The following is a 23625-nucleotide window of genomic DNA, read 5'->3' as shown; positions in this document are numbered from 1 at the left end:
GGACATCCTTTTGAAAAACAAAGCCTCTTAAAATCAACCCCAGTGAACCATCACCTAGGAAGGGCATTGCAGCAGTTCGACACCATACTTTAAACCCACAGGTGTTCTTTGCTGCCAGGCTTACTTCACTAAGAAAGGAACAGGCTCCAGCACACAGGAAGCTGAAAACAGTTCATGTCAATACACTACTCCACTGCAAAAAAACTATTTTAAATTCAAACCCGAAGGCTAGTCTCAAGATACTATGCAAGAAAGGCAGATTGAAAATTATATAAAATTTGTCAGTGTTCTCTTTCACTTTACTTTTTTATACGCTCTTAAGAAATTAACAGCCAGTACACTGTATTTCTTTCCTTAACTGTGGTTTATCTCTTAGTAATACCTTTCTCACTGTCACCACATGCTGAGTCAGAGAAGCAGTGGTAGAAGGATGCTTCACTGCATATCATCTGAGTATAAAAATGAAGCCATTTTAAGGAAATACCTATCTGAAAATTAAAACTGCACAAGGGAAATAAATAAATAAATTCCTTAGAGCCACTTACCTTTCTGTTGTAAAGAAGCAAAAAGCTTCTGTAATATATACAGTAATTTGTGTATCACCCAGTGATATGGAAAATCACGTACTAACTTAGGTGCAGAACATTTCTGTGTTCCACTATCCACCACACCCACCCAAGAATGACATCAGTGTATTAAACATAGATATGTCTAGATCTTTATGGAACTTATGTGGAAAGTATTCCCTGGATTCTGACCTATATTTTTGTTCTTCAAGATGACTTATCAAGTAATTTTCCCATTCCTCTAGTTTAACAGGAAACTTCTTAGCAGAGAACAGCTGATTAAAGACAATAAAACTGGAGGATTTGCTGTTCTAGACATTTTGTTTCAATAAACATCTAGAATTAATCAACTAATTCTTCCGCTCTAAGGTGTTTAACAAGCTAATGTATCCATGTCTAGAGGGCACCAGGCGGAACAGACAAAAAGAGTCAATTCGTTCAAAACGGAGTGGGCGTGATCCTACAATCTCACAAAACATCCATCCATCACACGAATGGTAATGTAAAGATATTAGCCATATGAAATAGTTTATATTTGCCAAATGGAGTGTACCTGTAATGCACCAGTAAAAAATAAATTGTACTACACAGACTACTGTCCATCTCCTTCTAAACACCTATAGCCCAGTAAAAATATAAAATACTAGTAAAAATTATAAAATGCAGAGACAGTGTTCAAACAAGCAGGTGATTGTTTTCTGCCCCACAAGATAACAAATCAAACAGAAATAAAATCTTCCAAAATGAACAGGTAAGTCATTGGCTTCTTAAGATAACCAGCATTAGTGCAGGAGAAAAATAAGTATAGCCATATGAATTTTACAAGGTCATGTGACACTCGTGTATACAGACACTCCTCCTTTCCCTCCCACCATCAATGATTTTCCCCAAGCAGAAAAAATAATACACCACTCTCCCAGTTTCACGAAAACCAACGCAAGCATCAAGCTTGCTCGGGAGGCTCTTCGCAAACCAGTCTGCCTTCAGTAAGTTGTCTGGCTATAAAGCTAACAGACTGCAGGTTCGGTGTGTGGTTTTTCGCCCATCGCTCCTCCTGGCAGCAGGAACGAGGATCAGCGCGTTTTGTTCCGCGGGTGGCAGCGCGCCTTGGCGATGCCTGCGCCGGGCACCCGAGCGCCTGCGGCGGCACAGGGTGGGGACCCACCCAGGCTGACATTGTCTGCATGCCACACACTACATCCCTCGCGCATCCCCGCCTGCTTCCCAGCCTCTCCCGAGGCATGCCTCATTCGGGGAAAACCCGGCGGGCACACACATACAAGAAACCTCCACCAGCCACCAGAGCCTCTCCAAAAAACCCCACCCGCCGGTGTCTGCGGCGTGGAGCGGCGCGGGGCACACGCGGGCCGGTGAATGCGCGCCCCTCCCGCAGCCCGCCGCTCCGGCGCTCCCGCCGGCCCCGGCGGTGGCCCGGGGGCCGAGGGGACGCGGCAGGAAACGCCGCCCGCCGGCTCTGCCACCGCCGCCCCCCTCAGAAAAGAGCGACACGAAGGCGGCTCCGCCACTCACCTCGCCCCGGCTCCGGGGGAGCCCCGGCGGGCAGCGGCGACGCCCCACAGAACAGAGGGGCGAGGCGCCGGGCTCGCTCCCGCTCGCTGCCGGCGGCGGCACCCGGCTCCGCTCCGCCCGCACACCCTCTCGGCGGCTGCTGCTCCTCCTGCCGCCACTAATGGTGGCCGCCGATACCGGTTCCTTTCGCCGCTCCCTTCCTTTCCCGTTCCTTGTTTCCGCCGAGCGCGGAACCGCCTCCGCCCGGCGGCCGAGGCGCGTCCCTGCCCAGCAGCGGAGCCGCCGCTCCCCACACGCCGCTGCCGCCCCAGCCCCGCCGCCGCTCCGGGCTCCCCCCGCCGCTCACTTCCGGCGCTGGGCCGCGCCTGGCCCCGCCCTGCCGGGAGCGGCGCCAGCCGGGGGGCGGCCGCGGGCAGCGCCGAGCCTTCGCTCCCCGCGGCGCCGGTCCCCACGGAGCCCATCGCTCCCCGCGGCGCCGGTCCCCACGGAGCCCATCGCTCCCCGCGGTGCCCATCCCCATGGAGCCCGTCGCTCCCCGCGGTGCCGGTCCGCCGGTGCCGGTCCATCCCTGCGGTGCCGATCCCCACGGAGCCCGTCGCTCCCCGCCGTGCCGATCCGCCGGTGCCGGTCGCTCCCCGCGGTGCCGGTCCCCACGGAGCCCGTCGCTCCCCGCGGTGCCGGTCCGCCGGTGCCGGTCGCTCCCCGCGGTGCCATTGCCCGCTGAGCGGGTCTGCCCGCGCCGGGCGGTGGCCAGCGCTCTCGGCGGGCGCTGCCCGCGCTCCAGAGAGCTTGGAGCTGCGGTTCCGTCCGCAGGTAAAGGCACTGCGGGACGTTCTCTGTTCCGATCACGGAAGGTTTCTGTTGTCAGCAAATTACCAAATCCTACCGAAATCCTCGGTCGTGTGTCCCGCTGACCCTGGGCCAGCCGCGGACCGCGCCGCTCGGCTCCGCTCTGCCCCGGCGGACAGTTTCTCGTCCTACCACAGCTTCAGGGCCGAGATCACCATTTTAAAAGTTATTTATTAAATGGGATAAACGCATTGGTTGCTACTGCAAGTAGTGCTGTAGGAGAGGAGATTCGGTTAAATACAGTTTATTGCCTGGAGGCTCCTACAGCGCAGGAGAGGTGGCAGCCACGCTGCCTTCCGCCGGGAACGTGCTTCTCCCCTGGGCTACAACCGCTGGATATTGTGACAGAGCACAGGCGTGCTTTACATCAGCCTTTATCTGCCAGTATTTGACAGGCAGAAAACTTCAGTCAGTTAAAGTACAGAATTTTCCATATATGTGAACAATTATGCAAAATGATGCTTGTTGTTTTACTGCTGTAAGTACTAATTTACCAATGAGATTACAAGCTAGGTCAATGGCAGCATGAAGATCTGTTTAAAATACAAGCTAGTACATGGAGAAAATTATTTTCATGTGTACATACAATTAAGTAACTTGAAAAACAAAGTTCACCCATATAATTCTAAACATCTAAAACCTTTGCTATATAAATTCACCTTAACATGTGATCGCTTACAAATTATGGACAACATAGTAAAATATTGCCAATTAACAACATCCTAGACAAGTTAAGATCAAAGTTGTGGAAGCAGAAATATATAAATTATCAATATGGAATAAAAATACATGCATTCATCATCAAGAGATTACAGTAGTCTTACAGAGTTGCAAATAAAATATTTTTTTATCCTATTGTTCCAAATTCTAGACTGCTACTGATACATTGTTTCATAGTTTGTGAGGTTCGACAATTAAGAGGTGTCTGGGCTCACATTATTTAATAAAAGTGATAAGTAACTTCAGTTTTCAGTGCTGTTCTGCAGTTGCTGCATATCAGCAGTGAGAGTGAGCTGGCAGAGACCATGAATCTGATGTAATCAGCAGGTTTAGACTTCATCTGCAGGTTGTATTAATCCCACCACACATTCCTACTGATCCTCCATGACCCTGAAGGGATTAGAATGACAACACCTCCACTTGAGATGGCCAGAGAAAGCACAGGGAGTGCACGGACAATGCACGGAGCAACTTGGGTGTGCCATGGCCAGGTTCCTTATGGCAGCTGACCCAGAACAGAAGCTCTGCCAAGTCTCACATTCTGCACCACTGCAGCTGAGGAACTGCATGGACATGGAGTGTGCAAAGCTTCATACCCTCAGCTATGAAATCCTCTCAAAAGGAAAAAGATGCTGCAGCTGACTACTACAAACTCTGCTTTTGGCATGTGGAAATATTATTCCCTTATATCAAACTTGCTAAGTTGTCCCTGAGCCTGAGCAGACAATAGACAACAGTGTTAATTTAATGTAGGGTAGAGATCAGAGCTAGATCATTTTAAGCTTGAGGACCAGAGTGGTCTGTGTACATCCTACAGAACCACTATCCAATTACAGACCTAAGTTACTAATGTAAAATCATCCCCCAGGCCAAGGAAATAGCGCACACCTGCAGCAGGCTTTGGGTAAGCTTTTCAAAGTAGTACAAGAAAGTTAGTCATACATCTGCCAATGAAATTAACATGTGATATATTAAAAAGTGAAGCCTTTTGAGTAGGTTAAAAGGTCAGCTTAAATGTATATCTGCATTAAAATAAAAAAGGATAAAATGGATAATTTTTTAAATCAGAACAATAATTCCATGGTTACTGACCCTTTCTTCTCCCCAAATGCTGTCTATCAATCTCAATTTAACTTATAGGTAAGCCCTGTTGGCAGCTGAACTTAAATTTGAATACTTCAAAAGTTTTATTTTCTGTATTTAAATAATTCTGAATAACAAAACATAAATAAGTGAAGGTTACATAGGCTTCTGGATCATTAGGCAGTTGGGCGAATTTCTATGAAGGACACACCAAGCAAGGGCTGGAAATATGAGAGTTCAAAATTAACAACTCTCACCTTTATTGATTTGATGGACCTAAGAAAACTCAATGACTTGTGCAGTAGAAATTTCACATTTGGTGGAAGACTTGCTGGGTCTGACCTAGTCTGTCAATCAAAACTACATGTGCATCTATATATCCATGCAACTATACCATCATGGAACCTTGAGCACCTACGATGCCTGACAGCTCTAGCAAGGAGAAGAGCAGTCTGACTCTTCACCTGCTTCTTTATGAATTTCTTCTGCCAGCTACAGGGTTTGAGGCACAAAATCATTAAAAAGCCTTTCCTGTTCATCAATAGCTTGCTCAGCCTATACTGTATCTATCGCTGCTCACCTAGCTATAATGGCATTTCCAAATGGGAATTCTGACAAAGTATTACAGTATTTCTTAGCAACAGGTATAGCACCCATAGCCATTAACATCAATAATTCAGCTCATCCAGACTTCTGTTAAAAATGTCTTCTCTCAGATCTATCTACTGTTCATAAACAAGGATGTCTTGAAGGGGTTCTGACCTCATTCAAGCCAGCCAGCATGATACAGAATCTATTGCAGAAACTCCTCATGTTCTAGGTTAAGGCCACTATGTTTTTTCAGGGAACAAGTTCAGAGGAGGACCTGCACAAACACTGGAATGAAAACATTGTTTTCTGAACTCATTTAATCAGTGTAAATGAGAAAAATCTTGACTAATTCCAGCTAAAGTACTCCTGAATTACAGTGGGATGACAGCACTGAGTCCAAAGCACAGTGTCTGTGGATGAAAATACAACCACTCTTTTATTTATGCACTTTCCCTTTATTCTACTTCTAAGAACTAGAGAAGCATTCATTGTTTTTCTCTGGTGGTAAGAGAAAAAGCTACTTCCCTAGAACCAGAAAGGAAACCCTGATCCTATATAGCCAAGGTCTGAATTCTGCTCTCAATGCCAAATCTGTCCCTTGCTTGGGAGAGGACTTCATTACAGACTTACTATTGATACTCTTTTTTTTTTTTGGAAATGTCAGCATTGCAGACTGTCAGCAAATGTCAGCAAATAATCTATCTATAGCATTCACTATCATTGTTATTCCTTTTAATGAAGACTCAACATCCACATCTCAATAAATCAGCATGGCTAACACATGCCAAAAAAACATTTCTTCTTGACCCTCAAAGCAATCAGCTTATGCTGCTGAAACAGGAAGCTTGTTTGTCCCCTGCATTGTTGTAATCTTGTGCATACAGCTGCAAATGTTGTCTTTGCTCACAAAGCTTCTTAAATCCCTTTTTTAATTCTACTAAACTCTTTGCCTTGATGACTGTCCATGACAATTGGATTCCATAGACAGAAAATATACTGTGTGAAATTGTATTGAAAACGTGTTCTGGAAGGTTTTGCTCTATGAATTGGGGCAGAGAGGCTGCAATTAGCTGACTTCATTACACACTTGATGAAATTTCACCTTATGTGAAGTTCCCCTTGCCTCTGTGATCTCTGCTACCCTCCATTACTCTTCATTCTGCACAGTTAACTTTCTGGTTCTTTTTCAAGTCCTTTGAGGCAAACCCTGGCCCTTATGAATGTGTGTGAGCACCTGTGCAGCCATGCACATAAAAACAGGGAAGGAACAACACACACTCAGATTAGGATCTTCCAACACACAGGGCACTACAGGGACTCTCTGGACTCTCCTCCCAGGCTGGAGTCAGTAATTGATTTTAATGGGAGCAGGGCTGAGCTAATGCTGGCACTTTGGAAAATCCCACCCAAGGGATTCAGTGATATTGAAAGTGCTCGAGGCAGGTTAACTGCAGGCATTTCCACTAATGGGGAATGGCACAGTTGTCTTTATTAATTTTCCTTCTCCAAAGTGCAATTAAAATGTATATATTTTTATATCCTTAGGAACAAAATAATGTGAAATGCTTCTATTTCTAGAGACTTACTGAAAGGCAAATAAATGAGTGATTTTCTGCAGCGTAGTTATAGGCTTTAAGATCTATCACACCCCCCGGAATCTATTAATACTCTCTTGCTCCCCTTCTTTTTTCTTCAGCTGACTTAATATGATTACAAGGGAAAATAATGTCAGTGTGGGTCTCAATCACAGTAGACGTACTTGCTATTTTTCATCATTTTCCTGGAGACAGGAGAACCAATATTCTTCTATATGACCATAACTTTAAAACCAAGAGAAAGAAATTTCAGTAGTGAAGATTAATGGAAAATAGCCACTAACATTGGAAGAAAAGGTGACATTAACTGGAATGAGGTGCCAACAACAGGAAGGAGGATGATGTAAATAAATGCTAAAATAGAGGACATTGTCTCAGTTATGGTCAGTTTTTGGAGAGGTCACTACAGGGTAAGTGTGGTCTAAAAAAAGAAACCAAAGCTATGGCAACAGTTTTGCAAACAACTCTACTAATAAATGCAATCTTTAGCTGTCTCTGAAAACTATGAGATTGCTCACTCATAAATATGCTGAGGTCTCCTGGCACATTATTTACTTAAAATACAAATAGTGATTCTTTTCCATACATTTGTTCAAACAACACTAGAATTTTAAGCATAGTAACAAACATCACCACTTCAAAAGATCCCATGAAATGACAGCAGAACACCAGAAGTTTTGCAGTCTTGAGAACCACTGGTTTACATAAAAGAATCAAGTCCACAACATATTTAAAATACTAAGGAAGGTGAGTGGAAAAGAAACTCTGTTTCTACTTGCTGGTTCTACTTTGTGATTGAATTTTTTCCTTCAAAGTTATTCATTTCTTGCAATGACCTTCTTGATATGACTGACTTTTTTACTGACTCTCCAGGCATAAGGCTGTGCTTGATACCAAACTGGAGGAGCCCCAGGATAACCCAGGGGCCTGCATTAGGTATTTCGCTGGGTTAGGCTGGAAAGCACTTCTCAGAAGATCTTTGGAGTTCATTATCTACATTACCATTACAGAGTAAGACATGAAAAAAACAACAAGTAGTCATTTAGCTTTCAGATTACTTTAAACTTATTTTTACTTCTTCCATAACAACATTTCTCATTTTACACCGAAAATGCTCTTTCGTGTCACTTCAGAAGTGACATCTTCTACTTACTGAGGTAGAAAAAGGGCATTTTAATGCAAATGTTGAAAATGTTGAAATGTCCTTCCAGACCAAATACTTTATATGCAGTTAATACTCATTACAGAATAATTGCCCGCTAGATCTGATTTAATAATTCTTAAAGTATAAATTATTTTTTCAGTGTGCAATGGAATTATCAGTTACCTTGCTGCCTGAGAGAGAACTGAATTTTAGATCTTCAAAAAAGATCACTGTGAAAATCAAAAGGACTACATTTAGTTTCCTTTCTTTACAGAGAAATTCAGTCAAACCCATTTATGCACTGGCCATGATTGCAGGGGGAGCTTTGTGTGGATGCACTGCAGCAATGTGACACAGTTCCTGGAGCTGCAGAGGAAGATTGACACATCTCTGCCATACTCAGTACTGGCAGTGGTTTGTTTTTCCAGTTACTATTAGCTGTTTTTCCCCAAATATCTTCAGCCACATCTTTTCCTCAGATCTCATTCTGGAGAGTGACCTGCTCACATAGACTTTTCATTTCAGGAGACAGCTGGCGCTAACTAAGTTGGAAGACCAGGTAGAAAGTACAGCTTTCTACAGAAGTTCTGTTATTTAACTGTACCAAATGTTTACAGAGCAGAATTATTTTTTCCTGCCATTTTTATGCATATATGAAATATTTGACATATATCTTGTAAATAATACATCAGGATTTACTGGAATTTTTGTCTTGACTGCTTAAGTGACATTGGCTGGACTGTTAACATTTTTTGAAAGAAATAGTTTAAATTAGTGCAGTTGTTCTTTCAGTGAGTGACTGAAAATAGTTGTGGGAAGTTTCAGATTCTTTTTTTGAACAGCTGTAGATAACTGGACAGTAGATTTTTGAACAGTAAATTTCACCATTTTTATCATTGTACTTTGAAACTTCTACCTTTTAAAACTCCCATTTTGAATTAAAAAGTGGAAAATAAATGTTTTGGCATGTTTAATGTAGTCTGTATGATGTTTCTGGACTTATGAGAGAGAGTTGTCATGATTTTTTGAATAATTTTAGTGATGAGGTAGGAAAAATTAAATGGCACTTCAGAATAACTTTGAAGATTTTTATTCAAGATTTGATGAGCAAAAATCCAAGCAATCCTCATTAGTAATTCCTTCAGAGAAAATTTCCTTCTTGAATCTTAATGTGTACTTTTGAGGTAGATGACTTGGGAGCATCTGTATAGGAAAATTCAACTGCCTTAGCTATCAGTGGGATTTCTCTTAGTCTAAGACACATGTGCAGAGTTATTTACAAGCCATCCATACACATAATGTATGTTTGCATGTAATTTGTTCTCAAGTACTCAGGGATTACCTTTAACTAAATGAAGAGTGGGATTAAGTGAACATATGGTGTTAAGAAAGCTGAAAATAAAATCCCCCTCCATCTTACTCCACCACACTTATATTGCTCATTAGGGGATTACTTCTAAGTCTGTGTGGACAAGCTTTCCAAGGAAGGAACTGACAGGCATAAAGTTTCACAGGTTATGAGACAAATCCTGCAAAATTGTACTGTCTAAGTGAAACGTATCTTGTCTTTTATTCAAATCTAGAAACTAATTTTTCACTTGTACTGTATCAGTGTGTACATGTAGAGAAAGAGAAGACCCAGTGGATTCTTTTGATTCATGTTATCTCTGGTGGTTTTTTTGTAAGGCACACTACATTCACAACTGAACGCTGCCTTCTTATTAAACATCTTTTCATAAATGCAACTAGAAAACTCATAAGCCTACACTGAAGAGACAGATTTTCAATCAGAAAAATCTATATGTTTATTTTAAAAAGTTATTTGCGAAATTAGACCTAAATTCCATGACTTTCCTGATTATTTACCTGGCAGTTAACTAAGTGTAAAACAGATACAAAAAAACTTGCGACATCCATTGTATATGCCGACTAGTAACAAACTGGATAACACAGTGTGAAAATAACATCGAAGGACAGAGCCCATGGTCCCCCAGCAACGCTGGTGTTGTATTTAGCTAGTGTAGCCCAGTTCATGCTTACCAACCTCAGTGAGTTCTTCCAGTCACCTTGGAAGCACCTTACTGGCACTTCTCTTTCTTGAGCTGTATGTATGTCTGTATGCTAGATGATTCTGCTGTCCTGTTACTCCCTCCAGTTCCTCCCAGAGGGCCATTAATACTGACCAATTTGCTCAGCCCAGTACGTCCTCTTCACATAAGCTTCAAATCCTCATAAAGGATCAAAATCTAACCATCTCTTCCACTTCTACTAGTTGTCCTCCTATAACTACAAGCTATCTTCTCCTTTGTGTTCTCAAATAAACTCTCTGGACCAATCTATGAAACCACTGCATGGTCCATTAAAACCTCTTCCATATGCACCCCATTTTGACATCTGTAAAGTTGATAATACCACCAAAGCCATTGTAGGAATAAAAATGTTTCAGAGTAGCAATCTGCCAATGCTTACGGTGCACAAAATCTATGTGTGCAACTGCCTGTTTTTATTTTTGCTATTCTTGTCCTTCCTTTCCCATTTCCTCCACAGGATATTTTCCCACTTTTTTCATTGTGTCAAAACTCATTTCAGCTTTTTAGTAAAACATATGTCCCCTGTCACATATGTGTGAGTATCTGGCATAAACAAGCACTGAGAGCAGAGGCAGGACCTGGGTTACCACACCCCTACTGCTGCCTGTGCTGTCAAACCTGACTCAGGCAGCAGGCAGCAAATCCCACAGATCCAGGCTGCATCAGCTGCACAACAGACTGGCTGCCCTAACAGCCAGCGTGCGAGCAGCACACCTGGCGCCCTCGGAAACAGTGGGCAGCCCGGAGACCCTCAGCTGCTGAGCTACCTGGCCGGTGACAGCTCCTGCAGGGCTGCTTCAGCAGCTCCAGACAAATAGCTCCATCCATCTTATTCCATCAGGACTAAATTTTTGCACAGGAGCCTGCGTTCTGTTACAGTACAATAATAAATGATACAAAAGAAGCCCGGTGTTTTAGGGGCTTACCCGGGCTGATTTATAAACGCATTGGAGAACATTCAAGGTGACAGTCTGTGCTCAAGTCTCACCAGTAAATGGGATCTGGGCTGCAGCTGCACACCTGTCCCCAAGGCAGGTTGTGTTGTGGTGGCAGTGGGGGGTTACAGCTCTGTAAGCTGGGCAGCATGTCTGCTGTGGCAGGCAGGCATCCTGCACTGCCTGCTCCTCTGCGAGGACTGCGGAGCAGGGGATTGAGGGGCGGTGCCAGGCCCCTTGCAACTGCAGGAGGATGTGGAAGGCTCTTAATGCACTGGATGTGGCAAGGCTCTTAATGTACTGGCTGCTTCCTGAGAAACTCTCTTCTACCACAGCCTAAACACGGTGGTGAGTAGGGTCTGTGCAGCTGGGACAGGCTGGGGAAGTGAAGACTCAAACTGCAGCTGTGTCTCCTTTAAATAGTTTATGAGTGGTGCTCACTTTGGGTTTTGTTTTACAATCAAGCAGAAACCAGCCCCAGCAGCACCCCATATGTTCCTTCTCTTTTGTTTGCTTGGGCATGTTTATTGTACAGGTTTACTTAGGATCTAGCTATGACTATGTCATTATGTCATGGGTTTGTTGTGTACATTGTCAAAGACATGAGACAGAGCTCAACACCTGTGTTTAAAACATTAAGGCTGTGTCTGAAAAGTCAGAAAAATGGGCATTCTGAGCTATTCTTACACCACTGTATACAATTTTAGCTAGCTAAATAGAAATCCTGCCACTAAATACAAGTGTCAGATTGCAACCAGATTCTCAGCATGCCAAGCCCACATCACTGTTTTTCTAGATTTCCCCTTTCACTGAGTATCCTGGCAGTGCCTTGTATTAAACAGCCAGAGCTGCTGTTACCTACTCCCCGCTCATCTGATTACTCCTGTGCAGTTCCACCTTTCAGTGTGTGACAATGGACTCAGAAGAATCCTGGGGCATACTGAAGGAAGAAGCATAACTTCTCTTCCAGACGAGAATGTGCCCAGAGCCTGAGTTACCAAAGTTCAGAAAGTTGTGTGCAGAACAGTGTATGTATTGAAGCTCAGATAATCCCTTGGAAACAAATGTCCTCCTTTTAAAAAAGATAATTTTCCTTCTACAACATCATTTGGTCTCCAAAACATCCCTAATCCCACCTGCTCTGTTCCCCATCTTACCCTTGCTCTGTGTAAGGTATGTCTAATTAATTTGCTGTTTCTGTTCACCCATTTTTGGACAGCTTAATATATATAATTCACTCCAGATTAAAGGCTCAGCCTATTTGCAACCTTCTATAAGGGCTTCCCACTAGTATTTCAAGATCCAAATGGCTCCCTAAGTGTTGATGTATTTGCTGCCTCCTTTGAACCTAAAGAATCCACAGGTGGCAACAAGATGTATGCAAACAACACATGCTGCTAACTCTCTCTGAAAGTCTAAGATTAAGGCTAAGTCCACTGAAAGCCTGTGCCAGGCATCAGAGAAAGGAAATTTTGACAGTTATTCCTCTAACATATAAGTGAGTGTCCTTGGAGGAAAATATTTTGGTCACCATAGTTAATGCTGAGCTAGTGTAAGCTACACGAGTTAAAGCATATTTGTTTTCCTTTGCATTAGTTGTCCCTGTGGTAGGACGATGTTTGAACAGTTGGTAGATTCAGTCTAGCACAGACCTGGCACATAGTTCCCTGCTACATCCATTCCTGTTCCTTTCTGATCGACATCATGTGGGATTAGCACAATAAATCTAGACTACAGCAGAGAAGCAGTGTTCATTTTAATTTTTCTAGTATTATTTAGTTTGTGTTTAGTTTGTGATATTCCTACTGAAATGTGTAATCTGTACTAAAGAGAATACTTCTGCAGCACAAATTCCCTTCTGTCTCAGTATTAATTGTTGTATAAAAATAAGGTCACTCAAGTAGTATTTTAAATTTACGTGGTGGTGTTGTTTGCTTCTGCAAAATCAGCCTCAACTGAATACTTACCAAGGCATGGAAGATAGGGCTGGAAGGGTGTAAGCCAAGGGTGCTTAAGGGTTCACTTCATGAAACTGAGTTTCTGATGAAGCTGAAGCAGAACCACAGGAAGCTAGAAAAGGTCTCAAACCTGGCTGCTTAAAGTTAGGAATCTATGTATCAATGCTAAATGCAATGGCCTGGTTTTCCAGGGTGTTAAGCATATGCAATGCCTACTGATTTCAATGAGAATATGGATGTCTGTCAACCATTTTGGAAAACCAGGCCACTTATATTTAGGAGTTTAAATATTTGTAGCTTAAATTTCAACTACTAGAGTTAAAAGTCAGAGTATCTAAAGCCTATTTTTAACTAGGATGTCTGATCTAGTGCTAGAGATTACAGTTAACTAAGATAAATGATTCCTATGCTGACCCCCCACGACCTCCAAAAACATTACCCTTATACTGAGGTAGCTGTAGCCTAGGCTGCTAACCGAGATACTTTATTTGAGAACTCTTCCTGGAAATCTTTTCTGCAACAGTGTTCTTCATGGTTATTAGCCCTAACAGTCAGCATTTCTATTAAATTTGAATGCAATTGTTATCAAAGTGCTGTTTTGTCTATTGGTTTAAAAGAAAGAATCAAAGAAAGCAGAAGTGGCTGTGCAGTTTCCATCTTGGACAGAGATACCACTGCCCTCTGCAAAGAGCTGGGTGTCTGGAGCCTCAGTGCTCTGAAGCCCTGCTGTCTGGACTTCCAGGTGGGGGAAGGCTTAGAGCTTGGGGGAGATCACCTCAAACAACTGCTCACAGGCAGGACTCAACTGGCATAATCATTCTATCATATTGCCCAAGTCCTTTGCCAGTAAAGGCCTAGCCAAAAGCAAACACAGATAAAGTTTCCCTGCTTCTAATCCATGAAACCTTATTTGTTTCTCACTGCTTGGCCTGGGAGGCTGAACAGGTGATCTGCTTTTTTTGGTTAACCATTACTATAGCGATTGGCTCCTCTTGAAGGCACAGAGGGAGAGGCACTGGTTTGTACTTCCCAATTAGTTCTGAAAAAGAGTCAAGGACATTCAGTCATTGGGATCTACATGCCTGCATTTTTTTCTTTGTGCCTGAATCTTGTGGACAAGCCTCCTTGTGCCTGACCACAAAAAGTCATTATGCCACAGGGTGGAACTTGGCTTCATCTTTCTGTTTGTCACATGGGGAATTAGAAGACAGTGCTAGCAGCCACAGCACTACTTCACAGTCACTACCACAGAGTCCCATTCTCTCACCATTAAGGAAGAATACTGGGTTATTACTTCAAACACTCAGAGCATCACACACAGCTCTGCTCATGGCTACCAGCTTCATGGATGTAGAAACCAACCTTTGCTTGATATTTTGGCCTGTTTAATAAAATACTGTAGGTACCAGTGGTCCCAGGCAAGTCTCTGCAGTGCTGGGTAGCTGGCTTGGGGCCCAGCAGAAGCAGGAGAACAGCCACAGGGAAGTAGAGATTGTAATTTTGTGCTAGTTTAAGTTAAAATTGCAGTTACAGTGTTTCTGGAGTCTCAGTGACACTCTTGCATCTGCACAACTATCTTTAGTATGAACTTCCAGCATGTAGCCCATTGTTTTGCATGCTAGAATAGAAATGGTCCCTTAAACAAATACAAGTTCTTTTAAAGAATTTACCTCATCACCAATCCTTATTTTGAAATGTCCTTATAAGCATGAGGTTCCTACACACAAGATTTTCTGTTTCTGTTTATTTCTGCCCCAACACCAAGACCTGATGGTCACAGGCCTGCTTTCCCTGATTTGTCTGTAGAAGGAAATAGAGGAAAATCACTACAATGCAGGGTCTATTTCTGCAGGGTTTGAAAAAGGATTGAAATAGCGCCAAGAGATTGCAGGGGTCTGAATCCTATTTTTTAAATATTGTTTGGACAGTGCCAATGGTATGGTTCTTTAAATTCTAGAGGCCAAGACTTCCCCAGTTGTGTAAATAAAAGCTCTCAGAAAGCAGCTGTGTATTAGGTTATCACTGTGCTGTTCAGAAGTGGGGAAGGCTGGTGTTCATGCATCCTGCAAAGCCCTGACTCCAGCCCACCTAATAGGAAAGACTCTTTCTGATTTTAATGGGGTTTGGACCAGATTTTACCCATGAGTAGTAGTGAATGTCAGTGTGACCCAGATTCAAGAACGAGGTTGCTGGGTACATTTCACAGGTAAATAGTGAGTACTGGTGGGACCATGATAATAATGCTGGCTCCCTAGAGCAACCTCAGAGCACTCTGCATGACTGAATCTGCCTCAAGCCATGACCTGCATCTTCAGAAATCTTTCTGACATTGGGTAATTTATTCTTTCAATACATTTGCAGGAAAAACTCTAGGTTATAGGATAAGAAATAGCAAGAGAAGCAGGGATGCCTTTGTGCTGAAGAGCTGAAACTTTTGACGAGTGTGGAAAAAAAGCTGAGGATGTACCTTCTCTGTCAAAAACCCACACACCCTCCCCCCCCGCCCCTCAAACCAGGGTTCTTCCTTCTATCCACAAAGAGATTTTGTCTGAAAGCCAGAATTAAAACTCAAAAGTTCCTGGCTTAGACCAAAACCCCACTGTGGGATAGTGTTTCATTATAGAAGTTACTTATCTACTGAAACTATTTAAAGAAAGGAAGTGTTATCTGTGGTTAGGATTAATCTTCTCTGTCACATAGCCTGTCTCCCGAATGAGAGATTAATGCAGAGTATGGCTTCCTGACAGGCAAGAAACATTGTATGGATTTTGTTAATTTCTGTGGGAAGAAACAAAGCCAAGTAAATTGCACCATGCATTGCACGTTGGAACACTGTCAGCCAAAAATATCTCAGTTCAGACTGCTCATTGTGCCAGACCTGATTGACAGAAATGGGCAAAGAAACCTGTATCACACCAAAGCATCCATGTCTACCTTGCCAAAAAGGGAGAATGACCAAAATACTGGACATGCAGCAGAAAGTAGGCAGTTTCCACTTGTCCTGACAAACTTCAGTGCTCCTTCAAGAAAAAATGAGAGTGCAAGAAAAGCAGGGCACAACAGGAAGGCAGAGCAAACATACAGAATGTCACCATGGAATGGCAACATTGAAGATGTTGGTTGAGGAGCAGAAGCAGAACGGAAGAAAAGTTGACAGCTTGAACTGGCATTTGCTGCCTTGTGTCCTCAGTCAGCCCTTGGCACCTTGACCACACACACAGAGCAGGCACACAGACAGGGCATGGTGAGACCCAGCCACAAAACATCCTCTCTGGGCTCTTGTCGTGCTGCCAAGTTGCAGATATAGTGCACTGCCCTTTGTTCACTAGAGGAGAGGAACTTGTCACAATAACCCAGGATAAGATTTTACTTGTTTAACTTGAAGGAAGGAGGTAATCACAGACATCTTTTGTCTTCCCAGATGGGGCTGCCTTGTCTGCTTTGCTATTTGTATAGCCATCTACACAGCTGAAATATTTGCATTTTTTTCCTGTGCCCTGCAGCCAGCGCAGCACTATTTGAGCTGGTAAAATGCCAGACTCTTACTCAGTTGTAAGACTGTGCTGGTGATCTAGTCGGCTTTGTTATGTTATTGTCGGCCACAGCAGCAAGATAGCAGACATCACCACCAAGATCATCAAAGAGAACATTCACTCTTAAGGAAAAGAAAAACAAAACTGGGTCATAAATTACAGCATTTCTAGCCTAAAATAATATCTATTATTATCAAAACATGTATCCTAGAAAAAGGTCAGCGCTTGACCTGCTTATTTTGGATGATATGATGTGCTGCTGTTGGTAATGATATGATTGGAGCCATATGGAATCTCCAGAAAATTATGTGTTAATTATGAGTTAATGTGATCAGTTCATGTGTGCCTAATGCCTGGCTTTCCAGTGCTGATGTACAGTTTATTCCCCAGCAGATCAACTACATGTGAGAACTTCAGGGATAAATACAGGAAGCTGTTACTTGAAGACAAAGGAATCTGTGGTGTGACTCCTTTTTTCTTCACCTTGAAAAGATGATGGGGTTGTTAATTTCAAATTGGAATTATTCCTGTTATAGTGGAGGAGAAGATTGTTTTTGAAGTATAAGACAATAGAACACTGTTTTGTGTGCTACAGCCTAAGTGTAACACAACAGGATCAACCTAGTGCAAACATGCCCCGTTTATCTTAGCAGGACATGCAAAAATTATTTTTAATCCTTTGAGTGCTTTGTACTTTTAAGATGGTATTTCTGAAACCATGAAAGGCTCATTGTGACATTAAGTATTGATTACTTGCAACAAAGCTCACACAATATTCTTGTGGTATGCTACTGAATTAAAACAGTTTGTATTTTCACTCCTCTTTAAAGATCTCAAGTTTCAATGATCTGATGGGCAGCTTAGAGCTCTGACACACTTCTTGTCCTCAGTTATCCTTATATACTGCTTGGAAGGGCTGGGCAGTGGCCAACATCCCTTTCAGTCCCCAATGACACAGGCTCAGACACGAGAGCTGCATCAGAGCTGGCCATGAAACCACGGGGTAATTACGTGTACACTGTGAATGGCTGCACCATTCAAGTAGAACTCCTTCAGGCATCCATTACAACTTGTGTTTGGAGAATGCACTCAGGATCTAAAGGCACTGCCTGGCAGCTCAGCTTCACTTCATCCTAATGAAAATGAGGTGTATCTTCTATACTACTGTAGACATGACAACTGAAACCATGTCTCAAGACACAGCTGGCCTTCACTGTGTTACTTTTTCCCTCTGTGCTGCTTCAGTCTTTTCAACTGCTCCTTATGGGCAGCAGGCTGTGGGTATGTGTTTCTCTGCAGACAGCACTGTTCCCTGCCTTTGAGGAGCCCTCGTGTTGTAGTTTGCTCTTTTCTTTATTCCTTCCCATGTAAAAAGAGGGGTGGATATTTTATAGATAAGGGCTGGGAAATGGTGGAATGTGTGTGTCTATGAAACATAATCAAACAAAATGAAAGCTGGGACTGACCCTTGAAATTTCATTGCAAATATTTTCATGCATGCAAGTGGCTTAGTTGATTTCAGAGGGGCTGCTACTTCATAAAGGCTATCTGTGTGCAAGAGACAGCAAGATGGACACTGTTTATTGATATGATAATGTAGCTGGCTTGAGGCTACTACACTGAGATTGTGATAAAGGATGTCTGAGAAAGATAGCAGGTTCATAAAGTGTTTCATTTTAAAGCATGTAGAGTATTATTAGAAGAGCAGCTGCAGCTTTTTATATCATTTCGTAATGCATGTGATGTGGCATTTTGAAATTAAACCCCTCTTTATGGCTGTCTTTTGTCATGTACATCGTGACCAAGAGCTCTCCTTTTCCAGGGCATTCTCTAACCAAGTGTGCGCTAAGACTCAGACACCTTTGCAGGGTAAGGACCTTTAAAGCACAAACCCATTTTCCAAGAAGAAAATGAGATGAGTTTGGCAGATTGAATTAACTAGCTCTAAGGAAGAAACAGCCTGTGTTTTTGCATCCCTGCAGCAGAAGAGCTGAGACATTCCCAGGCGTGGCCCTGGCAAAGTCCAGTGCCCATGTATTTCTGGAATGAATGCCAGCTGCCTCCACGTCTTCTCACTCACACGTAGAAACACTGTACACTCAAAGCCATCAGGACTTGCAGAGAACTCTGCAAATGATCTCAGGGGAAAGTAATCTAGGATCTTTTGCTCCTAAAAAAAGAGACTCCTGAAACTGGACTCATATTGCTAGAGGACAAGAGAGCCTTTTGAATGAAGAACAGAACCTGAAAATTCTTTATGCTTTCACTCTCAAAGGAGCTCCTGGGCATTTCACCTCAGCCAAAAATTCTTCCAAATAAAATCAGTGCAAATTCAGAACTCATCCTGATTGCTTTAAACAAAAAGATGGGCTCATGGAAGTACATAGCTTCCATAAGTCCTAGGTCACAGAAAGGCTAAAGGACTCCTGCCACTACGTTCAGCTACAAAACCTGCCATCTTCCACCAGAGACATGGAGTAGGTTCCAGATCATTCCGAGAACTTGAGAAAACCACTGAATCATTTCTTGGTTTAGTTTCCTCATCTCTGAATAAGGAAATCTTTTTGCAGAGAGGGCTTTACATTAGAGATCCATGGAAAGCTCTTTTCACTCTGAAGGAAAATATGACAAGTATATGACAATGTTGTGACATAACCAAAAAAAAAAAAGCAGCATTAAACCCACCTTCCCTGTAACAGTCTTTTAAATAGTCAGCACCTTCCAGTGGATGTGCTAAAATCAATGACATCTTCACACATCCAGGTCCTTTCGAGGCTCAGCTGCCAAACATGACCTTGTAAAAACATTACATTCCTATGAAAAACAAGTCTGGACACTGATAAGCAGTATTGGAAAATTACACTTGATCCAGCAGACCAAGAAGCATTAGAATGCTAATCTCTTATCCCTTCAAAGATCTTGTTCATTTAAAAATGACAACCCATAGTTACCAAGGTAAGGAAGCACCTTTTCACTGGATTAACTGCTGACTACCTAATGTCTTTCATTCATATGCCAAAGCCTGTGCTGCACTGTGCCCTCTCTTCTCCCTCCCAAAATACTGCTGTAGATAAAGTGAGCAACTGCTCCCTGCAAGCTTCTACTGCCTGCAGGCCATCCTCTCTGAGCCACCTGTGAAACCAGTCATTTTACCTTCTCCTATACTTCCTGCAGCAGGGGGCAAGTTCATACAGGCTCCCCCAGTCTGCCCCTGCACATCTCTCTCTCTCCCCCTCTAAATGCAGTAATACCTTTGCCTGCTATGTTTGTTTGCGTGGGCTGCAAACCCACACAACCCTCCCCAGGATGGCAGGGTAGGGGCCCAGGCATCACCCTGCATCTGTCCCTATTCCAGTGCCTGCCTGTGTAGTTCAGGGACACCATCTGTCCCATCTCTCACCTCTCCTAGGCTCATTCCAATCCCCACCCACCCACACCTTAATCTAGTATCTGGCATTTAGGTTTGACTGACTTTCAAAGTATAAGTGGGTCAGGTCATTTAGCATGGGCTGATAGGCTGCGATTGCAGTTCTTCGCGTGCTGAGTCACCCTGGCAGCAGATGTCATCTGCTTCTCATTTGAGGGAGAGGCACACAGTAAATTAAAAATGCAATATGCACTGCTAAAATCTTATACAGCTGTATTCAGCAGAGATGAGTGGGAGTTCAAGACAGTAAAATTACAGGGGGTTCTACTACGAAGGCAAAAATTCAGGGGAAAAGCTTTTGTATAAGCACTTAGTTCAGTTACCCACATGTGCTTCAGTAACTGGCTAAATATAGAACACCCAAACTACTGAAAAAGCAAGGAAAATGGAGACCCAGGAAAAATAAACCACTGATGGTGAGGCAGGAAATACTTCTGAATTAAACCATTCTGCTGCAGCCTTTGTAATGTTCTCAGGGGACCACAGTTGTAAAAAATGAGTCATTCCTGGGCTTGAGAGTAACACTGACTTGACGTTATTGAAGAGAGATTACAAGGGATCCATGTAGTAGTAGGGTAAACTGTGTTTGTTTTTACAGACGTGTATAAAGATACACATCACTAGAAAATCAAAGCAACAACCACAACATACCATAGATTTTCCATAGCAGACAGAGAGCCTAACTCTCTGAGAGCCAGTGACCCCAGCTGCTCTCAGAGCTGAGAACGATCACTTGCTTTCAAGGCCTGACCCAAGAGAAAGGAAATCAGGGCTGCATTTCATTATTTTTGCACAACAGACTTCAACAGCTGCAACTAGGGTTAACAAACTGCAAGTCAACTTATGGAGGCACAAACCACATCAGCCTTCCCTGAGAATCAGACACATTTGTTTCCCTGAAAATCTTTCAAAATCATTGCAAAAACAAGGTCCTTTGTATGTGCCTCAAGCTGCTGGAGTGGAAAAGACACCCTGAGTAAGCATAGGTCAAATGGGGTTAAGCTTGCTTTCTTCCAAGAGTTATCTGGAAAGGATTAGAATCCAGCAGCACCACTGACCATCAAATATGCTCAGACATCTTAGCTGAACTCTTGGTATCTTCCAGCAAAAAGATTGGTTTTTTGTTCCTATATTTGTTCTCAGTATATGTTTAAGGTACTTACTGGCAGTTGACATTGAAAAAAACCCCATACTTCTAGACTTGTATTTGTTGAAAAGAGAGAAGTTTTTACTGAAATAATTGCCTCTTTGACATAGAAAAGAAATCACTAGTTTTTTTGGACTGAATCTTCTGTAAGTTCAGTCTGTTGGCTGACTAGTTTGGTTCATGGTTACAATCCTGCGGCACTCCTCCTACACTGCAAATTCTCAAAGCAGAAGATTTTAAGCTTTGAATAGTCATGATTGTAACTGTAAATGTCCTGTCTTCTTCCTTTCCCTTTAAATCACCTTCAGCCTGGTATCTCACTCCAATTTCAACCGGATTTCAGGAGAGAGCAGCTGAGCACTGTTTTTCTTTTACAGCCTTTAAGACAAAGATTTTAAAAGTTTTTATAAGATTAAAGATTTGTAGGGCTAAGTAGGGGATTTGAAACACCTAGTTCCAACGAACAAGATTTGAGGCAGTAATTTCCCAGAAGGTGGCTTGGAAATGCCCTCCATGTGACAAAGAATCACCACCCCCTACTCCCAAACCTGGGAGACTCACATGCATGAAGTTTGTAGAGCTTCCTAGAGCTTCACCTTACCCCAGTCCATCTCTACACTGCCCCTGCAGGAGTCAAGCTCACAGGGCTTCCCACATGCTGGTGGGAGGCAAGTTTCACACGGTGAAACTGGAAAGCACTTCAGATCATACTATGAGATTTGGATTATTTTAATTTTGTAGGGTTTTTTTTCTACTGAGATCTATTAATTAGCACATTTGACTAGACTGGAGGGAAAAAAAAATCTTCAGAAAATAGACTCCAGGGAGCTATCTCAAATTAGCTCATGGATGATGACTTCTGTCTTCTTTTCCAATGATATTAGCACTTTGAAAGCTTGGGAGTCTGTTTCACATTTACTGAAGTGAAAGCTATTATATTACTGAAATCAAAGTCCTTGTAAGTAATTTAAGAAGGTGAGCAACAGTCTTCCTCAAATGGTCGTGGATTGCATGGTCCTGCCTGTGAAATTTCTCTGGAGAGAATGGCACAGCCTGCAAACTTGGCCTAAATCCCCACCATTTTATTCTGCCAAGGTCAGGACAAGATTGGCCACAGGGACCTCCTCCTGCCAAAGGGCTATATTTGCTGTCACCAACACAGCCTCGGCAGAGCACAGGAATAGAGAGTCCTTTGCTCCAAAGTGATGTTAAATCAAGCTTTGTACACCAGGCAGGAGGTATTCGCACCCAGCATTTTGGTTTGAGGCCTATCCTGAATACAAAGGTTTTTTCTTTAAAATACAGTATTGGAATTTAGTAACAAACAGTACATGTTAAAAATGACTGTGCCAGTTTGCAATACCCTCCCTGTATTATCAGGGAAGAAGTGCCCAGGAAACAAAACCTTGGGCTATATTCAGTCCTGGTGTTAGCTCTTGCGTCCTCATTTTATCTGATTATTTATTTTGCAGCCCAGAGTACAAGCCTAATCAGAACTCCCCATCCTCATTGCTTATATAACAACTTTCTCTGCTCCCCCTCTCCTTCTGTAAACTTCACTCTGAGAAAAAAAAAAAAAAAAAAAAGAAAATTAGAGGCTACAAATATCTCCTAAAAATGCAAGTTGCCTGATCCTTGCTACCTTTTAAAGGATATGGGATAGTGGGAGACCACACTTCTAGCAATCAGGGCAAGTAAATTGGAGTTTAGGGCATGTAATTCTGTCTGATGGCTTAGTTAAATCAATATAAAATATGTTTGGCACAGTATTTGTTGTGATTTTCTCTCCTCTTCCTTGCTATTTAGGCTCGGTGTCTCTATGCATCTCACTGTTTTTAAAGAGCCAATGGGTGATTTTTCAACATTTTTTCAGATCTCCAAGTTAGATTACTGAAGCTATTTTCCTTGGATGGGTTTCATGCATATGGACGGTTGACTACCTTCTTGATCTGGTCTCCTGAATCTGTGGATATTTTTGTCAAGGGATCTCCCTTCTGCTGAGGTACAGGCATTGCAGGTGCGTGCTGGGAGGTGTCCAGTTGTCTTTTGTGAAGTAACCAGAGGTGTCAAAAAAGAGAAATTCAGGCTACTCTGAAAATAGCCTACACTCTCAGTAGCAAATGTGAGACAAACACAATGTCAATTGTTTGCTTTCTTGTGAAAGGTCTTAATTAGAATATAGAAATTCAGTCAGTGAAGAGTTGAGAGAGCCCCTGGTGTCAGCAGGCTGGGGAGGTTTATACAGTGTGGCTCAGTCACTCTTGATCTCTCATGTTAGAGATAGAGAGCTTACAGTTTTGCAAGAGTCCTAGGAGATTATGTGGTTCTCAACAAATTAACACATACAGTAAATTAGCCCTAACTACTGCTTTCAGAGACTGTTGTCCTCTCCTCCCTCTTGTCCCCCTCTGACAAAACCAACATGGTCAAATTTATGATTTGTAGTTGGAGTCTATT

General features: G+C 42.7%; 1 protein-coding gene across 2 annotated transcripts in view; it reads right to left on the bottom strand.

Moving 5' to 3' along the window:
* Positions 1-2426, bottom strand: part of RAPH1 (Ras association (RalGDS/AF-6) and pleckstrin homology domains 1) — an 87816-nt gene extending 85390 nt beyond the window's left edge. For both annotated transcript variants that reach the window (XM_066322665.1, XM_066322667.1), the window contains exon 1: positions 2097-2426. The gene's annotated coding sequence lies outside the window, so the exon portion shown is untranslated. The remainder of the gene's footprint in view (positions 1-2096) is intronic.
* Between the last annotated feature and the right edge of the window lie 21199 nt (positions 2427-23625).

The sequence above is a fragment of the Sylvia atricapilla genome, chromosome 7, assembly GCF_009819655.1.
Source record: "Sylvia atricapilla isolate bSylAtr1 chromosome 7, bSylAtr1.pri, whole genome shotgun sequence".
Taxonomy (NCBI): domain Eukaryota; kingdom Metazoa; phylum Chordata; class Aves; order Passeriformes; family Sylviidae; genus Sylvia; species Sylvia atricapilla.
Note: the sequence above shows the minus strand (reverse complement) of the source record. Positions and strands in the feature narration are given on the sequence as shown.